At 43.9% G+C, this 20,137-nt stretch overlaps 1 protein-coding gene and 1 non-coding gene across 3 annotated transcripts in view; one reads left to right on the top strand and one right to left on the bottom strand.

Annotated features, from left to right (window-relative positions):
* LOC126473285 (4-hydroxy-2-oxoglutarate aldolase, mitochondrial-like) overlaps nt 1–20,137 on the bottom strand; it is a 78,806-nt gene that overhangs the window by 46,493 nt on the left and 12,176 nt on the right. The window lies entirely within an intron of this gene.
* Nucleotides 720–793, top strand: Trnat-ugu (transfer RNA threonine (anticodon UGU)). The gene has a single exon. It is a non-coding gene; the product is annotated as a tRNA-Thr (tRNA).

Genomic DNA, 20,137 nt, shown 5'->3' with positions numbered 1-20,137 from the left:
TGTAATGCGACTGTTGAAGATTACGTCTTGGTCTCTGAACTGGAGTGTTACTAGTGTGAGTGTGTGTTACTGTGAACCTTTGTGGAAAATTAGAAGTGAACTTTTTTTTGCCTCAATAAGGAGACTTTTACTGGCATAGTTATTGTTGTACCTTTCGTTTGTTGTTCAGTCATCAACCGTGTGAATTTACATCAATAAAAGTTGTGTTTGTGAAAAATTGCAAATTGTCAGTCACAACACTTTTCAATGACTTTTGTCACCTCAGTGTCATAACCATTAGACTGCTCTTTTTCATGTTTATCTCTAGACCGAAATGTAAACTTATTTATCATTACTCTGAAGAACAGATCACTAAATGTTTCCCCACTCTTGCAATGATCGTATAAACAGCAATGGGGAGAATGGTGATTTTCCTGCCGCTAATTGAAATTCCATCATTCCAGCCATCGAGTGCGCCTCTGATGATATACTCTACGTAGATGTTACAGAGGTGAGGTCATAGTATACAATCTTGTCTGATTCCATTTGTCATTTCGCAAAGCTCCGAGTATTCACCATCCAACTGTATGATTTGAGTATATCTGGCATAAAGATCTTTTAGTAAATGATAATTAATTGAAACCCTCAGCTCCCGACAGGTGTTCTTGATACACCTCGAATGTGGTTATCACGGGAGGCGTGCTAGGGATAAATCCCTGCAGTCGCGCTGTTCGTCTGTGTCCTCGGTGGCTCAGTTGGATAGAGCGTCTGCCATGTAAGCAGGAGATCCCGGGTTCGAGTCCCGGCCGAGGCACACATTTTCGGCTGTCCCCATCGAGGTATACCAACAACACCTGTCGGCAGCTGAGGATTTCAATTAATAATTATCATTTATTGTAGAGAAGCTGCACGGTCATCAATGGTATCTGTTCTTTCGAGAACAGTTACTATCTTCATATATATACCTTTTAGTAGTGATTGAGAACCTCATACTCATCGAGCATATGCCACAGCTTGTCCCACATGACACAATCAAAGGCCTAGGAAACAAATGAAGGAAAATTATTTCAATAAATTTTTGGTCATGTTACTTCTCTTCGGAACAGCACACAAATTCCTCAGGGAACCTCAGATTAGTTAAAGTGTTATCAGGGGTAAGAAATTTACGACGAGTAGCAGATGGGGTGTCCCAGTGTGGACACTTCTTAAATTTCATAAACCGTTTGAGATATCATAAAACGGTTTCTTGCAAATCATAATTCGCAAAGCGCTTGTAATATGCTATTTTCTTCATACAAGCAACTATTCTTTCAATTGTGATTGCAAAGCAGCAATGTCCTTTCAGAAATAGACGGCTACACTTTTATTAACGGCATTCGGTAGCTCGTCAGAATTCAGGTATGATGATATACGTTATGTGAATGTTGACAGAGCAATTTGTTACCAAAAATGGGAGGCAAACATTGTAACGGCGAAGTCGAAATCTGGTGGTACTGCGCAATTTTCTCTCCGTTTTGTGATAGGACCTTGCCGTTGGTAGCGAGGCTTGCGTGCCTGAGCGATACAGATAGCCGTACCGTAGGTGCAACCACAACGGAGGGGTATCTGTTGAGAGGCCAGACAAACGTGTGGTTCCTGAAGAGGGGCAGCAGCCTTTTCAGTAGTTGCAGGAGCAACAGTCTGGATGATTGTCTGATCTGGCCTTGTAACACTAACCAAAACGGCCTTGCTGTACTTGTACTGGGAACGGCTGAAAGCAAGGGGAAACTACAGCTGTAATTTTTCCCGAGGGCATGCAGCTTTACTGGTGCTTCAGAAGAATGCCGGAGATTGGATGGGTAGACCACATAACTAATGAGGGAGTATTGAATAGAATCGGGGAGAAGAGAAATTTGTGTCACAACTTGACTAGAAGAAGGGATCGGTTGGTAGGACTTGTTTTGAGGCATCAAGGGATCACCAATTTAGTATTGGAGGGCAGCGTGGAGAGAAAAAATAGTTGAGGGAGCCAAGAGATGAATACACTAAGCAGATTCAGAAGGATGTAGGTTGCAGTAGGTACTGGGAGATGAAGCTTGTACAGGATAGAGTAGCATGGAGAGCTGCATCAAAGCAGTCTCTGGACTGAAGACCATAACAACAACATTGGACACTGAAGTTACAACAGCCTCACACCAGCTGTCTTTGATTACAGCCAATTAGCGTTAGTAATCCTGCACACTTTACGCACGTCACATTCGAGTTTATAAAAGGGCAATAACTTAATTACTATAGAAAATCATGGTAAGGAACTGTGACGTGGATTGGTCGTCGGGTGCTGATAGCTGAGCATGTGCTTCATTTTATAACTCGCATATTTTCAGGCTCTTCCTTGACCACCAAACAGCCTCACGCCAATCTAATGTTTAGCTGGAAGGTATAATAAATTTGTAATTAGTCATTCATTTTAATTTCTTTTATTTACTTCATGTCATAATGAGAAAAAATGATACAATGCGTTGTATGAATTTGTTACACCATTTTCTCAACGCAGTTACATGTAAATTCAGTGTATCCTGAAGCTCTGGTCCTGTAGGGAACGTTTAATCTACGAGAAAATTTGTCAGTGCGGCAATAACATGAGAAAGAAGTCAGTATAAGAGGGGGCTCTGAAAATTTAAGAGCGACAGATGTGCCAACTATGATTATGAGTAGAAAATAAGTTGCATATTTATAAGAAGTACTGTATTTCTTAGTGGCAAGGAGTGGATGGTGAAATCTGGAGGAGAGAGCTGGAAGTATTGATGTGCAGTCAAATGGTTCAAATGGCTCTGAGCACTATGGGACTTAACTTCTCAGGTCATCAGTCCCCTAGAAATTAGAACTACTTAAACCTAACTAACCTAAGGACATTACACACATCCGTGCCCGAGGCAGGATTCGAACCTGCGACCGTAGCGGTTGCGCGGATGTGCAGTCATTCTTGGCTGGGACTCTGATGTATATTGACAGACAGGCACGTACGCTGAACTAATTACTGAAAAATCGATTACTTTGCAGAAGGCAAAACAGCTTTCATGGTGACTGAAAACAGAAACGTCTATGAAGATCACAGGGACATTATGTTGAGAAGGAGAACGCAGTACTAACAAGAGGAGACGGAAGGAACTCAGAAATTTCTGGAGAATGATTGCTTCACCAGTGTTGTAATAACATATTGAAATGTTAATAAGGAAAGTAGCTCAGTAATTCTGAAACTCCATACACACGAGGGTATCGCAAGAGGTGAAAATTAAAAAAAGGAACCGAACGCCAAGAATTACAAGAGCGAAAGATGTTGGAGGAAGAAGTGAATAATTAACCGGGCATCTGAAACAAGAGAAATCTCATTCAAAGAACGCAGATATATCGTGTTTTTTTCTGGCTGTATCCAAGTAATTTTCCGCTTTATTTTGGGCAGAAGAGAGACTGAATTTTATCCATTCTATGGACAGTGTCATAAGTGGAGACGGACAGTTATAGTTTTCTGTGTTGAACTGTTATCCATTCTCAGAAGTTAGCGTTATCAGTGTAAGGACCAAAGAGAAAGATATTTGAATTGTGGATGCTAGTAAAAGTGATGACTTGCCACTGAATACGTACTTACGCATTCATCCGTTGTTAAGGTATAAAACTGTGTCTACGAACATCACCCTGGTATAATCGAGTCATGCGTCGATTCGGAAGAGTTTCAAAATTTTACAGCTTGGATTCTACCACAAGACGATACGCCGGAGCATCTGTGGGAACTTTATTATGCATTTTGTTAACTTTCCTATTGACAAAGTAACGACTGCCATCTTGTCTTGATCCAGCGATCGTTAAAACAGCTACTGTGCTCCAACAACAAAGAAGACCCAGTATTCATATTCCAGCGATTTCTGTCCAGAGACTAGCTTTGTCTGGTAATGTGTGACGACAGTATCATAGCATGCTACCATGTAGGCAGAGGTATTGACATACACACGGTAATTTTGCATCTTTAAGAAAAGAAATGAGCAGAACTTATTGCTTATTATTTTATTATCAACAGAAAACTTTCTTGCAGTTAGAATCTGCAATCTTACTGCATAATAGGAACTATCAAACTGATAATGACTTTATACACTGATGGTAAAATGTTGTGATGCTAAGAAGGATTTGTGCGACGAGGTCGTTTAATGAGAAGGTGGATGTTACTTCAGCGATGTATTATATTGTGATTAGAGATGGGTAAACTGAAACACGTCACTGTTTCGAAACAGTACAATGTAATGTTTCTCCACATAAATACAAATGAGGTGCGAGAGCGCTAATCATATCAAACATACAATGTAATGTTTCTGTCTACTGTATAAGTATGTCCACATAAATACAAATGAGGTGCGAGAGCGCTAATCATATCGCAGAAAGTATGAAATAATCACTTAGGCGTCTTGGTAGTTTCATATTTCCTGCAGCAAATGCGCTGCTTTCGTGTCGTGTGACTTTCATACTTTTCAATTGGCTGAGGACAGCCATAGCTGAAGACAGAAGAGCCACCACGAACGGAACTGGAGGTGGGAGCAAACTGCAGAAACAACGGATATGCTACTGGGATTCCCTCATTCCGTTAGTATGGGTAATATACCCATCCTGCTAATTTCCATGTACACAAAGGGAATCATTGAGGATAATAGGCACATTGACTATAGACTCACAAATAACGCCAAATAATTCGAATAAATAACAAAATATAACAGAAAAAAATTTTGTCTTTCAAGGTGGTCTCCGAACCGTTACTATAAATTCACCATGCTTCCTAGCCCTTCCCGTTCTCCATTACACTATCAGTGATATGTCAAAGAGATTGCTTGCAATTATACCTACATCAAATTTATGTATAATAACTGTCACTCTACGCCTTTTTTTATTCAGAATGTTGTAGGCTTACTTGCGTTTCCTAATATGATTACTGTACATGAACATAGATGCGTATGTTATCAAAAAGTATAATTTAACTGAATGATTTTCACATATTTATTATCTTGAATGTGAATAGTATGCGTTGTTCTATTGTTTGGTTAGTGTTTATAAAGCAGATGTTACACCATTTCGGAATATGACGGTCAGCTAGAAACGAAGCTTTATTTTCGGAAATCTTAAGCTTCATGCTACTGCTTGTCAAAAAGATTTCGACACTCTAGAAAGTGTTTCATGAAGTGGTATGTTAAATGTGTTTCAGTACCTGTGCCGAGCCCGAATCTCGTCCGACACAGTGGGGAATAAAACATCACTGTTTCGATACAATAAGTCCGTTCCAAGCACAGGTGGACTGAAACAGCCTTATTTTGAAACAACGATACAGTTTCTGTGTCTGGCTCGAGATCGAATCTGGTGCAGTTATCTGAGACAAGGGCGGAATGAAACACCAGTGTTTCGAAACAGCGAACCATAGCCGTTCCAAAACAGCCGGCCAGTGTGGCCGAGCGGTTCTAGGCGCTTCAGTCTGGAACCGCGAGACCACTACGGTCGCAGGTTCGAATCCTGCCTCGGGCATGGCTGTGTGTGATGTCGTTAGGTTAGTTAGGTTTAAGTAGTTGTAAGTTCTAGGGGACTGATGACATCAGATGTTAAGTCCCATAGTGCTCAGAGCCATTTTTTTTTCGTTCCGAAACACTGAAACAGTTCCACGTATCGATACACTGTATCGAAAAATAGAAACAGTGGCCAAGTCTAATTGTGATGCAAAGAAGGACTTTTGAGAAGAGGTCGTTTAATGAGAAGATGGATGTTACTTCAGCGATATTACATAAAGAAATAGCAGGAATGCAGCCACTATACGTCTTTGCTGGAAGTGATGGTCACGAGAATGTACAGTCGCAAGAAGACCGGACTCCGGGCAGTCACGTGGCACTACCGAGAGGAAAGACCATCGTGTTCAAAAATGGTTCAAATGGCTCTGAGCACTATGCGACTTAACTTCTGAGGTCATCAGTCGCCTAGAACTTAGAACTACTTAAACCTAACTAACCTAAGGACGTCACACACATCCATGCCCGAGGCAAGATTCGAACCTGCGACCGTAGCGGTCGCTCGGACCCAGACTGTAGCGCCTAGATCCGCACGGCCACTCCGGCCGGCCCATTGCGTTCGGCGTATGGTTTTGGAGCATCGTAATGCATCTGCAGCAGCAATTTGAGCAGCAGTTGGCACCACAATGAAACAGCGAACTGTTACAAATCGTTTGCTTGAAGGACAACTCCGAGTCAGATACCCTGTAGCGTGCATCCCACCGACCCCAAACCACCGCCATTGGCAACTTGAGTGGTGTCAAGCGAAAGCTCGTTGCAGGACAGGCTGGAGATCTATTGTGATTTCTGATGAAAGCTGGTTCTGTCTCGGTGTCCGTGATGGCCGTGTGTTGGCTAGAAGGAGGCCGGTTGAGGGCCTCCAACCAACCTGTCTGTGTGCTAGAAACACTGGACCTACATCTGGAGTTATGATTCGGGGAGTTCAAATGACAATTTGTGCCGGACCAGGACTCGAACCCTATGCTCTGCTTCCCTAGAACGGTTGCCTTGATCGCCTTTTTTGGGCTCAAATGGTTCTGAGCACTATGGGACTTACCTACTGAGGTCATCAGTCTCCTAGAACTTAGAACTACTTAAACCTAACTAACCTAAGGACGTCACACACATACATGCCCGAGGCAGGATTCGAACCTGCGACCGTAGCGGTCTCGCAGTTCCAGACTGTAGCGCCTAGAACCGGACGGCCACTCCGGCCGGCATTCGGGGAGTGATTTTCCATGATAGCAGGAGCACTCTCGTGGTTATCCCACACGCCATGAATCCAAAATTGTACGTCAGTCTGGTGATTCAGCCTGCCATTCGTGGACAGCATCCCAGGGGGTGTTTCTTAATAGTACACTACTGGCCATTAAAATTGCTACACCACGAAGATGAGGTGCTACAGACGCGAAATTTAACCGACATGAAGAAGATGCTGTGAAATGCAAATGATTATCTTTTCAGAGCATTCACACAAGGTTGGCACCGGTGGCGACACCTACAACGTGCTGACATGAGGGAAGTTTCCAACCGATTTCTCATATACAAACAGCAGTTGACCGGCGTTGCCTGGTGAAACGTTTTTGTGATGCCTCGTGTAAGGAGGAGAAATGAGTACCATCACGTTTCCGACTTCGATGAAGGTCGAATTGTAGCCTATCGCGATTGCGGTTTATCGTATCGTAACATTTCTGCTAGTGTTGGTCGAGATCCATTGACTGTTAGCAGAATATGGAATCAGTGGGTTCAGGAGGGTAATACGGAACGCCGTGCTGGATCCCAACGGCCTCGAATCACCACTAGCAGTCGAGATGACAGGCATCTTATCCGCATGGCTGTATCGGATCGTGCAGCCACGTCTCGATCCCTGAGTCAACAGATGGGGACGTTTGCAAGACAACAACCATCTGCACGAACAGTTCGACGACGTTTGCAGCAGCATGGACTATCAGCTCGGAGAGCATGGCTGCGGTTACCCTTGACGCTGCATCACAGACAGGAGCGCCTTAGGTGGTGCACTCAACGACGAACCTGGGTGCACGAATGGCAAAACGTAATTTTTTCGGATGAATCCAGGTTCTGTTTACAGCGTCATGATGGTCGCATCCGTTTTTGGCGACATCGCGGTGAACGCACATTGGAAGCGTGTGTTCGTCATCGCCATACTGGCGTATCACCCGGCGTGATGGTATGGGGTGCCATTGGTTACACGTCTCGGTCACCTCTTGTTCGCGTTGACGGCACTTTTAACAGTGGATGTTACATTTAAGATGTGGTACGACCCGTGTCTCTAACCTTCATTCGTTTCCCTGCGAAACCCTACATTTCAGCAGGATAATGCACGACCGCATGTCGCAGGTCCTGTACGGGCCTTTCTGGATACAGAAAATGTTCGACTGCTACCTTGGCCAGCACACTCTCCAGATCTCTCACCAATTGAAAACGTCTAGTCAATGGTGGCCGAGCAACTGGCGCGTCACAATACGCCATTCACTACTCTTGATGAACTGTGGTATCGAGTTGAAGCTGCATGGACAGCTGTACCTGTACACGCCATCCAAGCTCTGTTTGACTCAATGCCCAGTCGTATCAAGACCGTTATTACGGCCAGAGGTGGTTGTTCTGGGTACTGATTTCTCAGGATCTATGCACCCAAATTGCGTGAAAATGTAATCATATGTCAGTTCTAGTATAATATGTTTGTCCAATGAATACCCGTTTATCATCTGCATTTCTTCTTGGTGTAGCAGTTTTAATGGCCAGTATTGTATAACGCTCGCCCGCATACCACTGTTATAACTCAACATGCCACACAGAGTATCGACAAGTTGCTTGGTCTATTCGATCAACAGATCTGTCTGCAATTGAGTACATATGTGACATCATCGGGCGACAACTTATCCACAAATAGTATTAACCGTCTCTGTACTGATCGACTAAGTGCAACAGGCATGGAATTGCATCCCAAAAACTGACATACCCCATCTGTACAACACAGTGCATGGTCGTTTGGATCCTTGCGTTCAACACTCTGGCGGTTACACCGGTTATTAATGTACCTACATTTCGCATTTGCAATGGCTTATCTTCCGCTTACATTAACCTGTAATCTTGCAATGTTAATCACTTAAATGTATTGCATAGACAAGTGTATTCTAGAAATTTCATCATTCTATATTAATTATTTTTTCCGCCAGTGTATAAAATAAACTCTTACGAGAATGAATGATCTCGACATTGTTGAAATGATTATTTTTCTGAATACGTTTACATATAATAGAGGAAAATATTGATGCTTTCACCTAGTAAGAAAACGGTTAAAGATTGAACTTAACACGACATATCTGAAAAAAATATTATTTTTTTGTTTAACATTACAGTTAATCCCGAATCCCAGATTTTATAAGTAAGTGATTTCATCAATTCTTACCCAGAATGTCATTTTATTCTATGATAACTTACAACAGTTCATGTTAAGCAATGTACTTTGATACATGACAGATGTTTTAACAGTCAGTGTTTATTATAGACTACAAAATGTCCGCCCCGATAGCTGAGTGGTCAGCGTGACGGATTGCCATCCTACGGGCCTGGGTTCGATTCCCGGCTGGGTCGGGGATTTTCTCCACCTATGGACTGGGTGTTGTGCTGTCTTCATCATCATTTCATCTCCCCCTCCTGCGCTCAGGTCGTCCAATGTGGCGTCGGATGTAATATGACCATTCTAATTTACCCCACTTTTAGTTTTTTAGTGTCAGCAAGCCTTGTTCAATGTAAAAGTTGTAAGGCTGCACAAAAAATACACTTTCTAAGCCCCTGATCACCAATCCATTCTGTGGAAATCGGTATGTCTTACAAAATATCGACCTACTTCCTCCTACTTTCAAATATAGAGTGAATCAGCTAAAACTTGCACCATGTTGAGGAAATGGAAATTGCTTCGATGTGCGGTTTTCACAGAATGGAATGGTGATCAGGGGCTTAGAAAGTGTATTTTTTGTGCAACCTTACAACTTTTACATGGAACAAGGCTTGCTGACACTAAAAAACTATAAGTGGGGTAAATTAGAAAGTCATTGGTGTTTGTTGCAGGATTCAGATGCGAGTCATTTACGAGATATCGTATTCTGAAAAGTTTCAACTCCGACACTTGTGCAATACTTGTGGTAGCACAAACTAATGAACAACATCAATGTGTACACTAGCAGTGTGGATTCTCACCAGTAACGAGACAATTGATCATCACAGGTTCTGTTCAAAATGACCACTGGCAGCCGCAATACAAGCTTCTAGTCTGGTATGGAACGACTGCTGCACACGTGCTACAATTTCAGTGAAGATGTCCGTATCATTGCATTATCATCGGGTGTAGTTCGTATGTCGTTGTAGACGGCACTTTCAGCTTTCCCCACAGAAGAAAGTCTATCGCCGTTAAATCTGGATAACGGACCAGCCAGGGTACAGATCCTCTGAGTCTAATATAACGATATCGAAACAATTCGTAAAGACATCATGTTACACTTCGACCACTATGGGCTGGGCAGCTGTCATGTTGGTCCCACAGGTTCCTGCTAGTCTGTAGAGAAACGTCTTCTAGCATCCGCGTTAGGAGGCTGGGAGAGCTGTGCGAGTTCAATGTTCCGTCCATGAGAAACAGGCCTATGAGTTGATGGTTTACTATCCCACACCACATGTTTACACTCCATCGAAGCTGACGTTCCACCTTGACGAAGGCAAAGGGGATAGTCAACAGACTAGTAGTGCATGTTTTGGCATTTTACCTGGCCATGACTGATAAATTTGGCTTCATCACTAGGCAACATACATGGTACATTTGGAGCATCCTGTTTTAGTGCTCATGTACAGAAATTAACATGATTCTCACAATCGTTTCCATGTACCTCTTGATAGACAGAGAGGCGTTAGGCGTGGAACCTATGTCGATGGAGATTGCCTAGGACGCTTGCCTAACTCATCCCACTCCCTTGTGCGATTGCAGAGGAGCTAAGTGTGAGTCAACTGCAACAGCACCAAGAATATTAATTTTTCCCTCTTCTACCGTCACTTGTTTCCTTCTGTTAACGTTGTGTAGGTATGTCGTCTCCTGACATAGGTGGGAGAGGGAGAAAAGGGGTTACAGGTCAGTCTGCGCTCCCGAGCGGTACAGAGTAGACGGCAGATGGACAATTCACAGTGAAGGCATTTGATTGTTTTCTTCTATCTGAGCCAACACTGGTACAGGCATTTACTAGAAATGCAGGTAGTGACATTTGGTAGGGAACTCGTTGTGGAGACTCTTGGACAAACAGGGTTTTGAAATAGTTGTTTATTCCAGACAGGACTAAAAAGCATGAATAACACTGTTACAACAGAAGCCTGTGCAGAAGTCCCAGGTGTGGATACTAACCACAGTATCAAACACTAGCAGCATCTTAAGGCAACAACTTACTTGCAAAACAAAACATACTGAATGAGACGCTGTTCACTGAGGCACTCCAAGTGAGAGAGCAGACTTACGCGGAGCTGGAAAGAGGCTGGAGTCGACGGACGCGGATTTGACACCCACAACTCCACCAAAATGCGTAACCTAGGGGTTTTAAAGAGTCGCGTTGGGGCACTGTTTTTCCCACTTAAAGCCACCCAGCCAATCCCGCAGGTCTCTTGCAGGCGCCTGCAGGTCCTCTCTACTGCTCCTAAGGCGAGGATGTTAATGCAGTTGCACTAAGTCCGTATTTGGTATCAACATTGTTCAGCTGACAGCTAAACATAAGTGCTCTGCCAAATAAGGCTTGCAACATTATTTTTATACGTCATTTAGCCCCGCCCCTCGGGCTCCCCGGAGTAGGGACTGCTAGGTCAACAGTTTTTTGGCGTTTTCGCTCTCTTTCTAACCCTTGTGAGCCTACTAAAGTTGCTGTTCTAAGGGCTGGTATTAAGTTGGCTTTATACGCTAGTACGTGCCTGTTGCTCACAAAGTTCTACGGTGGCAACCTACCACAGCGTCTAGACGACATATGAAGTTACATGTTAATTCCTTGAAGAGTAACTAGCGTCCTGGGAACGCGTCTTGGGGCGTCTGCATTTCTCAAGGCTCTCCCCTTACGGTTTACTTCTTGTAACAATATCTCTCCTAATTTCGTCTGCCCTCAGCATCGTCTCTGCTTCCGCGTCTTGGAGCGCCTGTCCTCCTTTCTGACAACTTCAAGATAACACTACAGTAGCAAGGAATAATTAATATACTACAGGTGGTACACTACTACTTTCACTGGTTGAAGAGGTTGATAAGTAATTGCCGAGATAGTTGACGTCTATTGGACTATCTTGGTGCATACACCGTACATGAACGAACTGCATTCTTGCTACACTCTCCATACACCATGAGAATGCAGGCTGTTTCTGCATTGGTAAATCCCATCGTCCACTCGTGACCTACTGCTTGAACGTCATGCAGTGACTGACTTAGCAAGTTGTAGTGCGCTCAAGGAACACACAGGCACACTGTACGCAAACATAACAACATCGTATCTAGCAACTACACAAGTTGAATGGCATAGACAAGTATCGGTTGCAAAACTTTTCGAAATGCCATATCTCGTGAAAGACTCGCACTAGAATCCTGCAATAAACATCACTGACTTGCTGATTTACCCTACTTTTAGTCTGTTAGTGCCAATAGGCATTGCTCCATTTAAAACGTGTAGGCTTGCATACATTTTCTAAGTATTATTCCAATCTGTTTATCGACTAATAATAGAAGTCCCTGACTACAAATCCATTATGTGCAAACCGCATATCAATAGTACTTTCCATTCCCTAAAGATCTGTGATGCAAGTTTTAGGTGATTCACCGTGTGTGTGTTTTTAATTTTTTGTGTGTGAGAATGGAGATGTGTGTGTCACTTTTCATTTTAACCATCACAGACCAAAGCAGGAGAAAAGTTAGCTACAGGCCAATTCTATAGCTCTCTATTGAGTCAACATTGAAGCATCTTGTGTTAAGGTGAATCTCACGAAAGGGGCCTAGTATTCTGAGATAATTCTAGGTGATAGTGTTCAGTTGTGGCCTCACTAATGACTGGTGCACTAATTATCTGGCAGCAGTACATTTAACTGTTACTGTTGGTGCATTATATACAGTAAGGTGAGAGTACTGACTTTGGATATCTTAGTCAGTTACGGTAAGACGTATTCTGGCTTTCACCAAAGCGTTTCAGACTTCTTAACGTTTGTGAGAACCGTCTTAAATAGCTCATCAATTAAATTGGTAGGATCTTTAGTTAGTTCACGAAAACTGACAATGGCTGGGAGAACGGTGCACTGACACGACACCACTCCATTCCATACCCAATGACTCGTCGCGAGGATGATATGGCGGGCCTGTGGGCGAGTTAACATTTTACGTAGGAAGTTTAGTTATTGTCGTTTTCATTTGTCTCCGTTTGGTCCTGCTGGAAATGGGTTGTTGACACCTCCCATTCATATCTGCGCTGATCTGTCTCACAGTTGGCCGGCGATCGGCCCGTATAATTCCTCAGAGGCGACTAGACGTCCTTTCGTCAAATACTCGTGGTCGCCCTGTATTACGGTTTACGCGTGTGGCAGCACTGCCTCTGCGGCATTGTAGGTACATCCGGAGATACTGCTGACCTCTGAAACCCGAGTTCTTGCGTGATCTCCATTATGCTATGAGCCACGCGTCTTGCATCGATTATCATCCCACGTTCAAAGTCGGTTAACTCACGACGTGCTGTCACGTCCATCACACACCTGCATGTAACAGACCGTCCGGGTGCGATATGTATACTCACGCCATACGCAACAGCGTTCGGACGTCATACGCGGGATATCTTAAAATGGGACAACCCTTCCCGTGACCTCATACGAAGTCTCGCATATGTAGGACAGCCATTGTCTTGTAAGAGCGATTTTCTTAAGTATCAGTGCTTATTAATGTTTGATTTACGCTCTGACACTCTTTGTGGACTCTGCGATATAAATGTAAGCAATATTTGTGTTATCCACCCGCCTGATCTCAGCGTCACCGAAATCTCTCCTTACTTCTGGCATGACAGAAATTGGAAGACTTCAGGCAGTGAATACTTTTGTGCCTAACCACTGCCACAAATAATAAAAAAGTAATAATTATTACTGACAACATTTTGTGTGTTTGCCATTTAAATAACGTATAAGACTTTTGATGTGTTGGCAAATGTGCCAACACCTTGTAGATAGAGGCGGCCGAAATGCACGCTATCTAACGCAGACGGGCGTGAATTCTGGAACAGGATAAGTAGTGAATTCTCATAAGAAAAGTATGCAGCTCCTCGAATACTTATCTTTTATTCTTTGATGTGAATACAGCATTCTTGATGAGACATATCATATGATAACTATCAAACTATGTAAGGCTAATGGCGCCTTGCTAGGTCGTAGCCATGGACTTAGCTGAAGGCTATTCTAACTGTCTCTCGGCTAATGAGCGATGCTTCGTCAGTGTAGTCGCTAGCAAAGTCGTCCGTACAACTGGGGCGAGTGCTATTCCGTATCTCGAGGCCTGCCTTGTGGTGGCGCTCGGTCTGCGATCACACAGTGGCGACACGCGGGTCCGACATGTACTAAATGGACCGCGGCCGATTTAAGCTACCACCTAGCAAGTGTGGTGTCTGGCGGTGACACCACAACTTTCATAGCGGCTCTTCACCTAGGAACAGTAATTTTACTGAAGACCAACTAAATTGTAAACTTTTATATCTGTATAAATATTACATCTACTGTTAGCAACTAACGCTGTAACTACAGCAAATAAAGTAATGTACTACTTTTACTACTTGATATCAGATGTAGAATGAACCAATATCTGCAGAAAAAGATTTTCACTTTGCAGCGGAGTGTGCGTTGATATGAAACTTCCTGGCAGATTAAAACTGTGTGACACCACAACTTTCATAGCGGCTCTTCACCTAGGAACAGTAATTTTACTGAAGACCAACTAAATTGTAAACTTTTATATCTGTATAAATATTACATCTACTGTTAGCAACTAACGCTGTAACTACAGCAAATAAAGTAATGTACTACTTTTACTACTTGATATCAGATGTAGAATGAACCAATATCTGCAGAAAAAGATTTTCACTTTGCAGCGGAGTGTGCGTTGATATGAAACTTCCTGGCAGATTAAAACTGTGTGACACCACAACTTTCATAGCGGCTCTTCACCTAGGAACAGTAATTTTACTGAAGACAAACTAAATTGTAAACTTTTATATCTGTATAAATATTACATCTACTGTTAGCAACTAACGCTGTAACTACAGCAAATAAAGTAATGTACTACTTTTACTACTTGATATTAGATGTAGAATGAACCAATATCTGCAGAAAAAGATTTTCACTCTGCAGCGGAGTGTGCGTTGATATGAAACTTCCTGGCAGATTAAAACTGTGTGCCGGACCGAGACTCGAACTCGGGACCTTTGCCTTTCGCGGGTAAGTGCTCTACCAACTGAGCTACCCAAGCACGACTCACGCCCCGTCCTCACAGCTTTACTTCTGCCAGTACGTCGTCTCCTACCTTCCAAACTTTACAGAAGCTCTCCTGCGTAGAGCACTTGCCCGCGAAAGGCAAAGGTCCCGAGTTCGAGTCTCGGTCCGGCACACAGTTTTAATCTGCGAGGAAGTTTCACTAATATCTGAGATCGCTGTCCAGGAATCGCGTCTTTTGATCTCTCCTGTATCTACTAAACTTAAGAAGATGCACGCCACAGTCGCGATCGTGGTAGCGACAGGTGATCGCTCCCGCTTCTACAAGCAGACCACGGACCGTTCGTCAATGCGTATCTGGTAAACAACGCACTCACGCGCCCACACCGTTGTTTTTCGTCTCTATTATTCTCTTGGCTCATTAAATGCATGTTTACTTTCTTCTGTTGGTTCTCTCTCAACATATCGAGCAATTTTCCCTAAAGGCTGGAACGGACTCTCACCATTACATTCTTGTGTAATTTATGTGTTCGTTTTCTGTGGATGTCTTGCTTTGAGCCTGATGTATTACTGAATTGCGGATTCGTGGCTTTTTCCACATGCTGAAGGTTTCATCCCTTTTCCCATATTCCTAAAGTATTCGTACACTAATTTTAAGTCAACAGCATCTGTGTTGCTCATGTGTAGCTCTTCCCCCTGTCCTTAAATAATTCAGAGACGTCTTAACTGAAACACGTGTTTGCATTTACGAGCCCCGACACTGAACTGTGAAGGAGACAGGCAGTTTTTCAGGTAAGTCGTAACCTATTTGTGCAGTTGCAGGGAAGGAGTGACAGAGTTTCAGGTACCTTTCTGATCCGTCGTTACCCACCTTTTAATTTAATTAAACTCGTCACGAGTGATGATGATTCAACATTTTATTTATCTCAACGGCTTGACACACCTGGATCATCATTAATATATCAGTATACAGATTATTAAAGTCTTAGGTTAGTGGTGTTTAACGTCCCGTCGACAACGAGGTCATTAGAGACGGAGCGCAAGCTCGGGTTAGGGAAGGATGGGGAAGGAAATCGGCCGTGCCCTTTCAAAGGAACCATCCCGGCATTTGCCTGAAACGATTTAGGGAAATCACGGAAAACCTAAATCAGGATGGCTGGAGACGGGATTGAACCGTCGTCCTCCCGAATGCGAGTCCAGTGTGCTAACCACTGCGCCACCTCGCTCGGTGATTCTTAAAGTGTTACTGTTTCTTCTACTAAGGTAGAACAAAGATAACGGAACACCACTTGAACATAAATGCAGATGGTAGCTAAAATTGCAGGTTGCGCTGTTTTATTTGACCACGAACTGCACCTTTGCAATGTCCTCAATACGTAGAATGTGTCAGTCGTCGCCAGAACAGTGTCCCCTGTAGTTGCGTGTGCATTACGTCGGGGTTAAATGAATTCGATTGTGGGTGCTTCCGTAACCAAGGTAGCTGAAGTGATTAGTGTTTCAAGAGGCACTGTACCGAATATTTATGCCGCATATAGGGAAAACGCAAAAACATCATCCGCTAAGTCACAATGCGGACAAAAGTGTATGTCGAGCGTGACGGACTTCCACTGAACATGATTGTGACGAAAAATAAAAGGACGACAAATGCAAGAGTCAGTGCAGAACTGAATTTCACACTCGTGAGCCCTATCAGCACCAAAGCAACAGAAAGGGATCTCCTTAACCTGGAGATTGCAAATGCCTGAAACAGGAAAACGGGGGGCCGAAGCCATAAAACATGTACTACGGAGCAACGGAAGAATATCACTTGGGCGGAAGAGTCTCATTTCCCACTGTTTCTAACTTCTGGCCGAGTTTATGGTCCAAGGAGTGAAATATGGTGGGGTTCACTGACGATTTGGACAGCCATATCGTGGCATTTCGTTGACCTCTCGGTTACCCTGCAGGCTTGCTTTATTCCCAAAGACCATGTGACAATTTTCGCTGTCCAGGTACACAACTTGGTACAATGTTGGTTCCCCTGCAGTGATGCTGTGTTGCAAGAAGACAGGACCTGTGCTCATTCAGGTTGTATCGTCCAGTACTGGCTTTGTGAGCACGATGATGAATTGTCGTGTGTGTCCTCTGGCGACCAAAAGCACCAGATCCGAATATTACTGAGCCTTTTTGGTCTACTTTAGAGAAAAAGGCGGATGATCACTATCCATCTCCACCATCATTACCGGAAGTTATTTGCAGGAAGAATGGTATAAGATTTCCTTTTAAACCATACTGGACCTGTATTTGTCCGTTAGAGACGAATGGAAACTGTTTTCAATGCCAATGGTTTTCCTGCACCTGATTAGTCATTGTAATGTGTTATGTTTTTGATATTCCCAATTTTTGTCCACCCTCCATCTACCAGTATACAGGTTAGAAAGTGTTCCCTTTCTTCTACATCTTCCAGGATGACAAAAACCGTGTTTATAGTGCTGCGCCCATACGTTTCTGGTATGACGAACACTCTGGCAAATGAACGCATCTCGATTTGCCGGTGTAAACCACCCGATGTTAAGCCCATACAAAAAGTCATGTACTATTTGGAACAGCGGGTGAAACGCAGAGTCATCATCCCCGCAATGTGATAGCTCTGCAGGGTTCAAACATCAATGAATGCCTTGACCTGGATATGCCATACTTGAAAAAAAAATTGTGAGGCTGTTATCAATGCTGCAGGCGGTGCTCCATAACCTGTGACTGCACCTACTGTGGCGCTGCTGTTGACTTCCACTTCACGTTTTATCATCTTCCTCATTGTTTTGTCACACTGGTACTATCGGTGTGGATGTTCGTTATCTGAAAGTCGGGAGACTGTCTCTTCAAATATTATTCGCATCATAGAGAGATAGCGAGACTGCGCGGTGTAACTTGAAGCTGAAATACGCGACGAGTGGCACGTTGTTTTGAACAGCTCTGACTGTTTGTTAGTGATATTCCAGTCGGAATTCTGTATTAATGTCTTCGTCAAAAGGTGCTGAGGAAACACGTTGCACTGTTGGTGAAGGAGTTGATGAAATCCATTGTAGGCCCTGATAAGATTCATTATCGTATGTTTATAAGCTACGGTACATACATCGTTGCATGAAGATTTTTCCGTTATTAGCAGCGCATCTGTTTCCTTTGACGCGCAATTGGAGCGGTTGTTGCGCATATTCAGACCTCTCATATAGACAGATGGAGAAGCTGCGCTCGTCCGACGAAGAACGCGGCAGAGCGTGAAGTTAATAAGTTTACTGCACCTGTAAAATGACGATTAATGGCTGCGTATTCCGTATAATAGTAGAAACCATACATTCAGTGCTTAATTTGAGACAATTCGCAAGTGTTTTAACTTGTATACTTCTGCCAAGCCGCGCTGACTGCATGTGTTTGAACAATGAACTATGACATAAGAATTAATTGTGAAAATACCGTACTATGTAATATATGCTGAACGTGATGGTATCATTGGGATATTTAGAAACGAATTAAGTGATTATCGCAATAAGAAGAACTTGACAATGTTCTCAAGAAAGTGATCGACAGACTTCTGTATTTTAGCTGTGCAAGTGATTCCGATATACATACATCAAAAAAAGTTTTGCATCACCCGGTTCCCAGAACTCCTGAAGATAGTCGTTGACTGTGGATATTGTATCACAGACACAGTTCCTTTGACTCTTCAGAGATGTCACTAAGCCCGCCCAAAGACGTAAACAACCATGCATGAACAGGGGTCCGACAGCCGATGAGTTCCAGTTATTCCACCAGGAAGGAGGTACATGGCTCGTGTTGTCTGTAGTTCAACCATGCCTAGACGGTCAATACTGCGGTTCGATCGCGTCCGCATTGTTACTTTGTGCCAGGAAGTGCTCTCAACAATGGAAGTGTCTACGCGTCTCGGACTGAACCAAAGCGATGTTGTTGTGACATGGAGGAGATGCAGAGAGAAACAGGAACTGTCGATTACATGCCTCGCTCAGGCCGCCTAAGGGCTACTACTGCGGTGGATCGCTACCTACGGATTATGGCTCGGAGGAACCCTGACAGCAACGGCACCATGTTCAATAGTGCTTTTCGTGCAGCCACAGGACGTTGTGTTACGACTCAAACTATGCCCAATAGGCTGCATGATACGCAGCTTCACTTCCGACGTCCATGGCGAGGTCCATCTTTGCAACCACGACACCATGCAGCGCGTTACAGATGGGTCCAACAGCGTGCCACATGGACCGCTTGGTATCACGTTCTCTTCACCGATGAGTGTCGCATATGCTTTCAACCAGACAATCATCGGAGACGTGTTCGGAGCCAACCCGGTCAGGCTGAACGCCTTAGACACACTGTCCAGGGAGTGCAGCAATGTGGAGGTTCCCTGCTGTTTTGGGGTGGCATTATGTGGGGCCGACGTACGCCGCTGGTGGTCATGGAAGGCGCAGTAACGGCTGTACGATACGTGAATGCCATCCTTCGACCGATAGTGCAACCATATGGGCAGCATATTGGCGAGGCATTCGTCTTCATGGACAACAATTCGCGCCCCCGCCGTGCACATCTTGTGAATGGCTTCCTTCAGGATAACGACATCGCTCGACTAGAGTGGCCAGCATGTTCTCCAGACATGAACCCTATCGAACGAGCCTGGGATGGATTAAATAGGGCCGCGCGGGATTAGCCGAGCGGTGTAGGGCGCTGCAGTCATGGACTGTGCGGCTGATCCCGGCAGAGGTTCGATTCCTCCCTCGGGCACGGGTGTGTCTGTTTGTCCTTAGGATAATTTAGGTTAAGTAGTGTGTAAGCTTAGGGACTGATTACCTTAGCAGTTAAGTCCCATAAGATTTCACACACATTTGAACATTTTTTGGATTGAAAAGGACTGTTTATGGACGAGGTGACCCACAAACCACTCTGAGAGATCTATGCCGAATGGCCGTTGAGGAGTGGGACAAACTGGACCAACAGTGCCTTGATAAACTTGAGGACAATATGCTACGACGAGTACAGGCATGCATCAATGCAAGAGGATGCGCTACTGAGTATTAGAGGTACCGGTGTGTACAGCATTCTGGACCACCATCTCTGAAGGTCTCTGTGTATGGTGGTACAAC

Source organism: Schistocerca serialis, chromosome 4, assembly GCF_023864345.2.
Source record: "Schistocerca serialis cubense isolate TAMUIC-IGC-003099 chromosome 4, iqSchSeri2.2, whole genome shotgun sequence".
NCBI classification, from domain to species: Eukaryota; Metazoa; Arthropoda; class Insecta; order Orthoptera; family Acrididae; genus Schistocerca; species Schistocerca serialis.
Note: the sequence above shows the minus strand (reverse complement) of the source record. Positions and strands in the feature narration are given on the sequence as shown.